Source organism: Mesoplodon mirus (assembly GCF_964341445.2).
Source record: "Mesoplodon mirus genome assembly, chromosome: 4".
Lineage (NCBI taxonomy): Eukaryota > Metazoa > Chordata > Mammalia > Artiodactyla > Ziphiidae > Mesoplodon > Mesoplodon mirus.
Genome location: NC_138979.1, coordinates 144,522,388 through 144,531,140, shown reverse-complemented (window position 1 = coordinate 144,531,140; position 8,753 = coordinate 144,522,388).

Below are 8,753 nucleotides of genomic sequence, written 5' to 3'. Positions count from 1 at the left end.
TACAAATTTAGAACTTCTGTGTAAATTTTTGTTAGTAACAACTAAATAACCGTTAAAATGAAATTAGTGAATATTAAAATAGAATTATTAATTGCTGCTACTAATACAGTGGTTTTATTAGTGACTACTAAAATAGAATTTCTTTTCTGTATGTCTAAAGCCATAAGTTGAGGTCTCTGGCTACATTTTAACTGCAGCACATTGCACAGCAGGAGTGGGAGCGGGAAAAGAGATGGACGTTGGACTCAGAACATCTAAGTTTAATTCCCAGGACTGCCAGACTGCCATTTAATGGCACTGCGATCTTTGACAAATCATTTCTCAGTTTTCCCATGTGTAAAGTAGGGATAATGATTATATTAGCTCAGGATCATTGAATGTTATCAAAGGAGGAAATATGTGAAAATAGTTCATACATTTTAGAAGCACATAGCAAATGCTAATTGTTGTTACTTCACATTATTTCACTGAATAAAATTTAACAAAGTGGCTAAGACTGTGGTCTCCAGACCAGACTGCCTGGATTTAAATCCCACCTCCCCCAGTACTAGATATGAAAGTCCTTTAACTTTTTCAAGCCTGATTCCTCCTCTGTAAAGAAGGACAGTACCTATTTAATAGTGTGTTGTGAGGCTTAAGTGAGCTAAGTCACGCAAAGCACTTATACCACACTCTGGAAAATCATGAAATACTAATAAATATTTGTTCATTTCATTTATTCAACAAATGTTTATTGAGTGCGTACTCTATGCCAGGCTTATTCTAGGACTGGGAATATAGTACAGAATACAAGACCAAAAATGTCCTCACTCTCATGTGGCATATAACTTAGTTGGGGTAGAGAAGATTTTATTATGATTGCAAATAATAATATATATGAGAAATATATTTGGAGGTGATACATGCTATGAAGAAAATAAAACAGGACAATATGTTACAGAATGACACAGGACCCCTACTCTTACTAACCAGAAGTTGAGTTATTACTACACTACTATTACTACCAAACTCTGCCTTCCACATCTACACTGTTGAGGCACTTCCTTGTCATGTGTGTGCTCCACTTTGGCTGAGAGATCAAAACGCTTTTAAAGCATTTTCCCTCCCAGTGACACGTAAGAACAACAGCATCACCAAACAACACTGGAAATCCAAGCATCATGTGATAAGTCTCACCTTATAGACATAGAAATGGACAGAGAACTTGACTTTAACCTATCTAGGATTTTGAAAGTCAATCTTTTATGTATAAGATTCCAATATTTTTCAAATCAACACATGTTTATTAAGCATTTACTACATAAAAGTCTCTACAGGAGACATAAAGTGATGTAAGAAAGTAATTTCTGTTGTCAAGAAATTAATAATCAAGTTAGGGGAGAAAAGATAGTAATATATTTAAAGTGAAATAACCTAAAAGATTTAAATGACATTTCAAAATAACAACAAAAATCACTAATTACCAAATAAATTATTTGAATATGTTAGTTCAAAAGGAAGTTCAAAAGAGAGAATAACATATTCAACTTGGGTAGGCAGGAAAATTGACATTTGAAAAACTGGGAAGAAGAGAGTATTTCAAGTGGAGAGAATAGTTTGAACAAACACCTGTTGATAGTTGAGGGTAAAGGCATTCCGAGAAGAGTGAGTAAAATGATTTGCCTTTAGAAGAATTGAGAAGGGGTAGAAATATGGCTATGAGACAGATGGCTTCAGAATCTAAAGAAAAAGAATATAAATGCAGTTAAAAGAAAAACTATGCAGTAAACATCTGCACCTAGAGAATATTTATTTTGTCTATCTATGGTGAAAATTTTAAAAGGAAGTGAAAAGAAAAAGCAAGTAAAGTGGAAGGACAGGAAAGGAAACCTATATTAGGAAATTACTGTACATCATAAGGTAGAAGACTGTGAGGAGATTGGTTCAAGATGGCGGAGTAGAAGGACATGCACTCACTCCTTCTTGTGAGAGCACCAGAAACACAACTAACTGCTGAACAATCATCAACAGGAAGACACTGGAACTCACAAAAAAAGCTACCCCACATCCAAAGACAAAGGAGAAGCCACAATTAGACAGTAAGAGGAGCATAATCACAGTAAAATCAAGTCCCAAACTGCTGGGTGGGTGACTCACAGACTGGAGAACACTTATACCATAGAAGTCCACCCACTGGACTGAAGGTTCTGAGCCCCATGTCAGGCTTCCCAACCTGGGGGTCCGGCAATGGGAGGAGGAATTCCTAGAGAATTAGACTTTGAAGGCTAGCGGGATTTGATTGCAGGATTTTGACAGGACTGGGGAAAACAGAGACTCCACTCTTGGAGGGCATATACAAAGTAGTGTGTGCATCAGGATCCAGGAAGGAGAAGTGACCCCATAGGAGATTGAACCAGACCTACCTGCTAGGGTTGGAGGGTCTACTGCAGAGGTGGGGAGTGGCTGTGGCTCACCGTGGGGAGCAAAGGCACTGGTAGCAGAAGATCTGGGAAAGCTCCTTGGTGTGAGCCCTCCCAGAGTCCCTGTTAGCCCCACCAAAGAGCCAGTAAGCTCCAGTGTTGGGTCGCCTCAGGCCAAAAAACCAACAGGGAGGGAACCCAGCCCCACCCATCAGCAGACAAGAGGATTAAAGTTTTACTGAGCTCTGCCCATCAGAGCAACACCCAGCTCTACCCACCACCAGCCCCTTCATCAGGAAGCTTGCACAACCCTCTTAGATAGCGTCATCCACCAGAGGGCAGACAGCAGAAGCAAGAAGAACTAAAATTCTGCAGCCTGTGGAAGGAAAACCACATTCACAGAAAGAGAGACAAAATGAAAAGGCAGAGTACTTTGTACCAGATGAAGGAACAAGATAAAACCCCAGAAAAACAACTAAATGAAGTGGAGATAGGCAACCTTCCAGAAAAAGAATTCAGAATAATAATAGTGAAGATGTTCCAGGACCTCAGAAAAAGAATGGAGGCAAAGATCGAGAAGATGCAAGAAATATTTAACAAAGACCTAGAAGAATGAAAGAATATACACCTAGAACAATTAAACAACAAACAAACAGAGATGACAATACATAACCAAAATGAAAACTACACTAGAAGGAATCAATAGCAGAATAACTGAGGCAGAAGAACAGATAAGTGACCTGGAAGACAGAATGGTGGAATTCACTGCCACAGAACAGAATAAAGAAAAAAGAATGAAAAGACATGAAGACAGCCTAAGAAAACTCTGGGACAACATTGGATGCAACAACATTCACATTATAGGGGTCCCAGAAGGAGAAGAGAGACAGAAAGTACCCGAGAAAATATTTGAAGAGATTATAGTAAAAAACTTCCCTAACATGGGAAAGGAAATAGCCACCCAAGTCCAGGAAGCACAGAGAGTCCCAGGCAGGATAAACCCAAGGAGAAACACACCAAGACATACAGTAATCAAATTGACAAAAATTAAAGACAAAGAAAAATTACTGAAAGCAACAAGGGAAAAATGGCAAATAACATACAAGGGAACTCCCATAAGATTAACAGCTGATTTCTCAGCAGAAACTCTACAAGCCAGAAGGGAGTGGCATGATATACTTAAAGTAATGAAAGGGAAGAACCTACAACCAAGATTACTCTACCCGGCAAGGATCTCATTCAGATTCAACGGAGAAATCAAGAGCTTTACAGACAAGCAAAAGGTAAGAGAATTCAGCACCACCAAACCAACTCTACAACAAATGCTAAAGGAACTTCTCTAAGTGGGAAACACAAGAGAAGAAAAGGACCTACAAAAACAAACCCAAAGCAATTAAGAAAATGGTCATAGGAACATACATATCGATAATTACCTTAAACATGAATGGATTAAATGCTCCAACCAAAAGACATAGGCTCGCTGAATGCATATAAAAACAATGCCCATATATAAGCTATCTGTGAGAGACACACTGCAGACCTAGGAACACAAACAGACTGAAAGTGAGGGGATGGATAAAGATATTCCATGCAAATGGAAATCAAAAGAAAGCTGGAGTAGCAATACTCATATCAGATAAAATAGACTTTAAAATAAGGACTGTTACAAGAGACAAGGAAGGACACTACATAATGATCAAGGGATCAATCCAAGAAGATGATATAACAATTATAAATATATATGCACCCAACATAAGGAGCACCACAATACATAAGGCAAATGCTAACAGCTATAAAAGAGGAAACCGACAGTAACACAATACTAGTGTGGGACTTTAATACCTCACTTAGACCAACGGACAGATCATCCAAACAGAAAATTAATAAGGAAACACAAGCTTTAAATGACACAATAGACCAGATAGATTTAATTGATATTTATAGGACATTCCACCCAAAAACAGCAGATTACACTTTCTTCTCAAGTGCACATGGTACATTCTCCATGATAGATCACATCTTGGGTCACAAATCAAGTCTCAGTAAATTTAAGAAATTTGAAATCATGTCAAGAACGTTTTCTGACCACAGTGCTATGAGATTAGAAATCAATTACAGGGAAAAAAATTTAAAAAACAAAAACACATGGACGCTAAACAGTTCGTTACTAAATAACCAAGAGATCACTGAAGAAATCAAAGAGGAAATAAAAAAATACCTAGACACAAATTACAATCAAAACACTACGATCCAAAACCTATGGGATGCAGCAAAAGCAGTTCTAAGAGGGAAGTTTATAGCAAAGAAGCCTACCTCAAGAAAAAAGAAAAATATAAAATAAACAATCTAACCTTACACCTAAAGGAACTAGAGAAAGGAGAACAAACAAAACCCAAAGTTAGTAGAAGGAAAGAAATCATAAAGATCAGAACAGAAATAAATGAAATAGAAACAAAGAAAACAATAGCAAAGATCAATAAAACTAAAAGCTGGTCTTTGAGAGTCTAAACAAAATTAATAAACCTTTAGCCAGACTCATCAAGAAAAAGAGGGAGAGGACTCAAATCAGTAAAATTAGAAATGAAAAAGGAGAAGTTACAATGGACACCGCAGAAATACAAAGCATCAAAAGAGACTTGTATAAGCAACTCTATGCCAATAAAATGGACAACCTGGAAGAAATGGACAAATTCTTAGAAAGGTTTAACCTTCCAAGACTGAACCAGGAAGAAATAGAAAATATGAACAGACCAATCACAAGTAATGAAATTGAAACTGTGATTAAAAATCTTCCAACAAAAGTCCAGGACCAGATGGCTTCACAGGTGAATTCTATCAAACATTTAGAGAAGAGCTAACACCCATACCTCTCAAACTCTTCCAAAAAATTGTGGAGGAAGGAACACGCCCAAACTCATTCTATGAGGCCACCATCACCCTGATACCAAAACCAGACAAAGATACTACAAAAAAAGAAAATTACAGACCAATATCACTGATGAATATAGATGCAAAAATCCTCAACAAAATACTAGCAAACAGTATCCAGCAACACATTAAAAGGTTCATATACCATGATCAAGTGGGACTTATCCCAGGGATGAAAGGATTCTTCAATATACGCAAATCAATCAGTGTGACAAACCATATTAACAAATTGAAGAGTAAAAGCCATATGATCATCTCAGTAGATGCAGAAAAAGCTTCTGACAAAATTCAACACTGATTTATGATAAAAACTCTCCAGATAGTGGGAACCTATCTCAACATCATAAAGGCCATATATGACAAACCCACAGCAAATATCATTCTCAAAGGTGAAAAACTGAAAGCATTTCCTCCAAGATCAGGAACAAGACAAGGATGTCCACTTTTACCACTATTATTCAATATAGTTTTTGAAGTCCTAACCATGGCAATCAAAGAAGAAAAAGAAATAAAAGGAATCCAAATTGGAAAAGAAGAAGTAAAATTGTCACTGTTTGCAGATGACATGATCCTATACATAGAGAATCCTAAAGATGCCACCGGAAAACTACTAGAGCTAATCAATGAATTTAGTAAAGTTGCAGGATACAAAATTAATGTACAAAAATCTCTTGCATTCCTAAACACTGTTGATGAAAAATCTGAAACAGAAATTAAGGAAACACTCCCATTTACCATTGCAACAAAAAGAATAAAATATCTAGGAATAAACCTACCTAGGGAGACAAAAACCTGTATGCAGAAAACTATAAGACACTGATGAAAGAAATTAAAGACAATACAAATAGATGGAGAGATATACCATGTTCTTGGATTGGAAGAATCAATATTGTGAAAATGACTATACTACCCAAAGCAATCTACAGATTTAATGCAATCCCTATCAAATTACCAATGGCATTTTTTACAGAACTAGAACAAAAATCTTAAAATTTGTATGGAGACACAAAAGACCCTAAATAGCCAAAGCAGTCTTGAGGGAAAAAAACAGAGCTGGAGGAATCAGACTCCCTGACTTCAGTCTATACTACAGAGCTACAGTGATCAAGACAATATGGTACTGGCACAAAAACAGAAACATAGATCAATGCAACAGTATAGAAAGCCCAGAGATAAACCCATGCACCTGTGGTCAACTAATCTATGACAAAGGAGGCAAGGATATACAATGGAGAAAAGACAGTCTCTTCAATAAGTGGTGCTGGGAAAACTGGACAGCTACATGTAAAAGAATGAAATTAGAACACTCCCTAACACCATACCAAAAATAAACTCAAAATGGATTAGAGACCTAAATGTAAGACTGGACACTATAAAACTCTTAGAGGAAAACATAGGAAGAACACCCTTTGACATAAATCACAGCAAGATCTTTTTTGATCCACCTCCTAGAGTAATGGAAATAAAAACAAAAATAAATAAACAAATGGGACCTAATGAAGCTTAAAATCTTTTACAAAGCAAAGGAAACTACAAACAAGACAAAAAGACAACTCTCCTAATGGGAGAAAATATTTGCAAACGAATCAATGGACAAAGGATTAATTGCCAAAATATATAAACAGCTCATGCAGCTCAATATTAAAAAAACAAACAACCCAATCCAAAAATGGGCAGAAGGCCTAAATAGACATTTCTCCAAAGAAGATATACAGATGGCCAAGAAGCACATGAAAGGATGCTCAACATCACAAATTATTAGAGAAATGCAAATCAAAACTACCATGAGGTATCACCTCACACCAGTTAGAATGGGCATCATCAGAAAATCTACAAACAACAAATGCTGGAGAGGGGTTGGAGAAAAGGGAATGCTCTCGCACTATTGGTGGGAATGTAAATTGATAAAGCTACTATGGAGAACAGTATCGAGGTTCCTTAAAGAACTAAAAATAGAAAAAAAAATAGAATTACCATATGACCCAGCAACCCCACTACTGGGCATATACCCAGAGAAAACATAATTCAAAAATACACATGCACCCCAATGTTCATTGCAACAGTATTTACAATAGCTAGGTCATGGAAGCAACCTAAATGCCCATCGACAGATGAATGGATAAAGAAGATGTGGTACATATATACAATGGAATATTACTCAGCCATAAAAAGGAACAAAATTGAGTCATTTGTAGAGATGTGGATGGATCTAGAGACTGTCATACAGAGTGAAGTAAGTCAGAAAGAGAAAAACAAATATATTAACGCATATATGTGGAACCTAGAAAAATGGTACAGATGAACCGGTTTGCTGGGCAGAAATAGTGACACAGATGTAGAGAACAAACATATGGACACCAAGGGGAGAAAGTGGTGGGGGGGTGGGGATGGTGGTGTGATGAATTGGGAGATTAGGATTGACATGTATACACTAATATGTATAAAACAGATGACTAATAAGAACCTGCTGTATAAAAAAATAAATGAAATAAAATTCAGAAAAACAAAAAAAGGTAGAAGACTGTGTTGCCATGAAATGACCATTATGCAGACTTTGCAGAAACCTTGGTAATGTTTGTGATGTATCTATGCTTCTCGACTACCAATTAGAGCTAGGTCTGTATGCCTGTTAATGAAGACACTATTTAGAAAGTCTACTAACAAAGAGTTAAGGGAAGCTGACAAGGGACGGTGAGGTACCACTGGACTAGCAACAGTGAAAAGCCAAAACCACTCTAGACTTGAAGGGGCAAGAGGAGCGAGTGATTATGGGAACCTGGAAACAGATCTAGTGTAGGAGGGGCTCACCAACAGAAGCTGTGGCCTTAGGTAGAGTAGCACAGCTCCTGCCTACCAACAGGCAGCAGAGAGGGGGTCAGGAGAGTAAATATCCTGACTTCTTCCCTCTCTGGCCCTCTGATCTCCTGCTGATGCCTCCTACTGACTGTCCCCAAAGAGAAGCCACCCCACAAGGAAGCCTGAACAATTCAGTCCTCAGAGGTCAGCCTCTATCTCCCTCCCAGGCATGGAATGAATAGCTGGAGAAAAGTGAAGTGAATATGGATGGGCAAATGTGTGTGTGTGTGTGTGTGTGTGTGTGTGTGTGTGTATACGTGTTTATATTGTTTTGTGGGTGGAGTTAGGGCGTGGATAATACGAAGGTAAGAAAATCAATTAGCAAGAGACTGTAGCAAGGCCAGATTATGACATTCGTGGGCCCTAGGCACTTCTCTTTGTGGGACTATTCATCAATTTAAAAAAATGTTTAAAATTCTACTTTACAATTGCATCAACATAAAGACAAATGCAATCTAGGTTGGATTATATCAAGTTTTTCTTCTGATTTTAAAAGAAATTGAAACATTTTCAGGGGCCCCTAAGTATCATGGTGCTAGGCACATGCCCACTTTTGCCTAATGGAGAAGG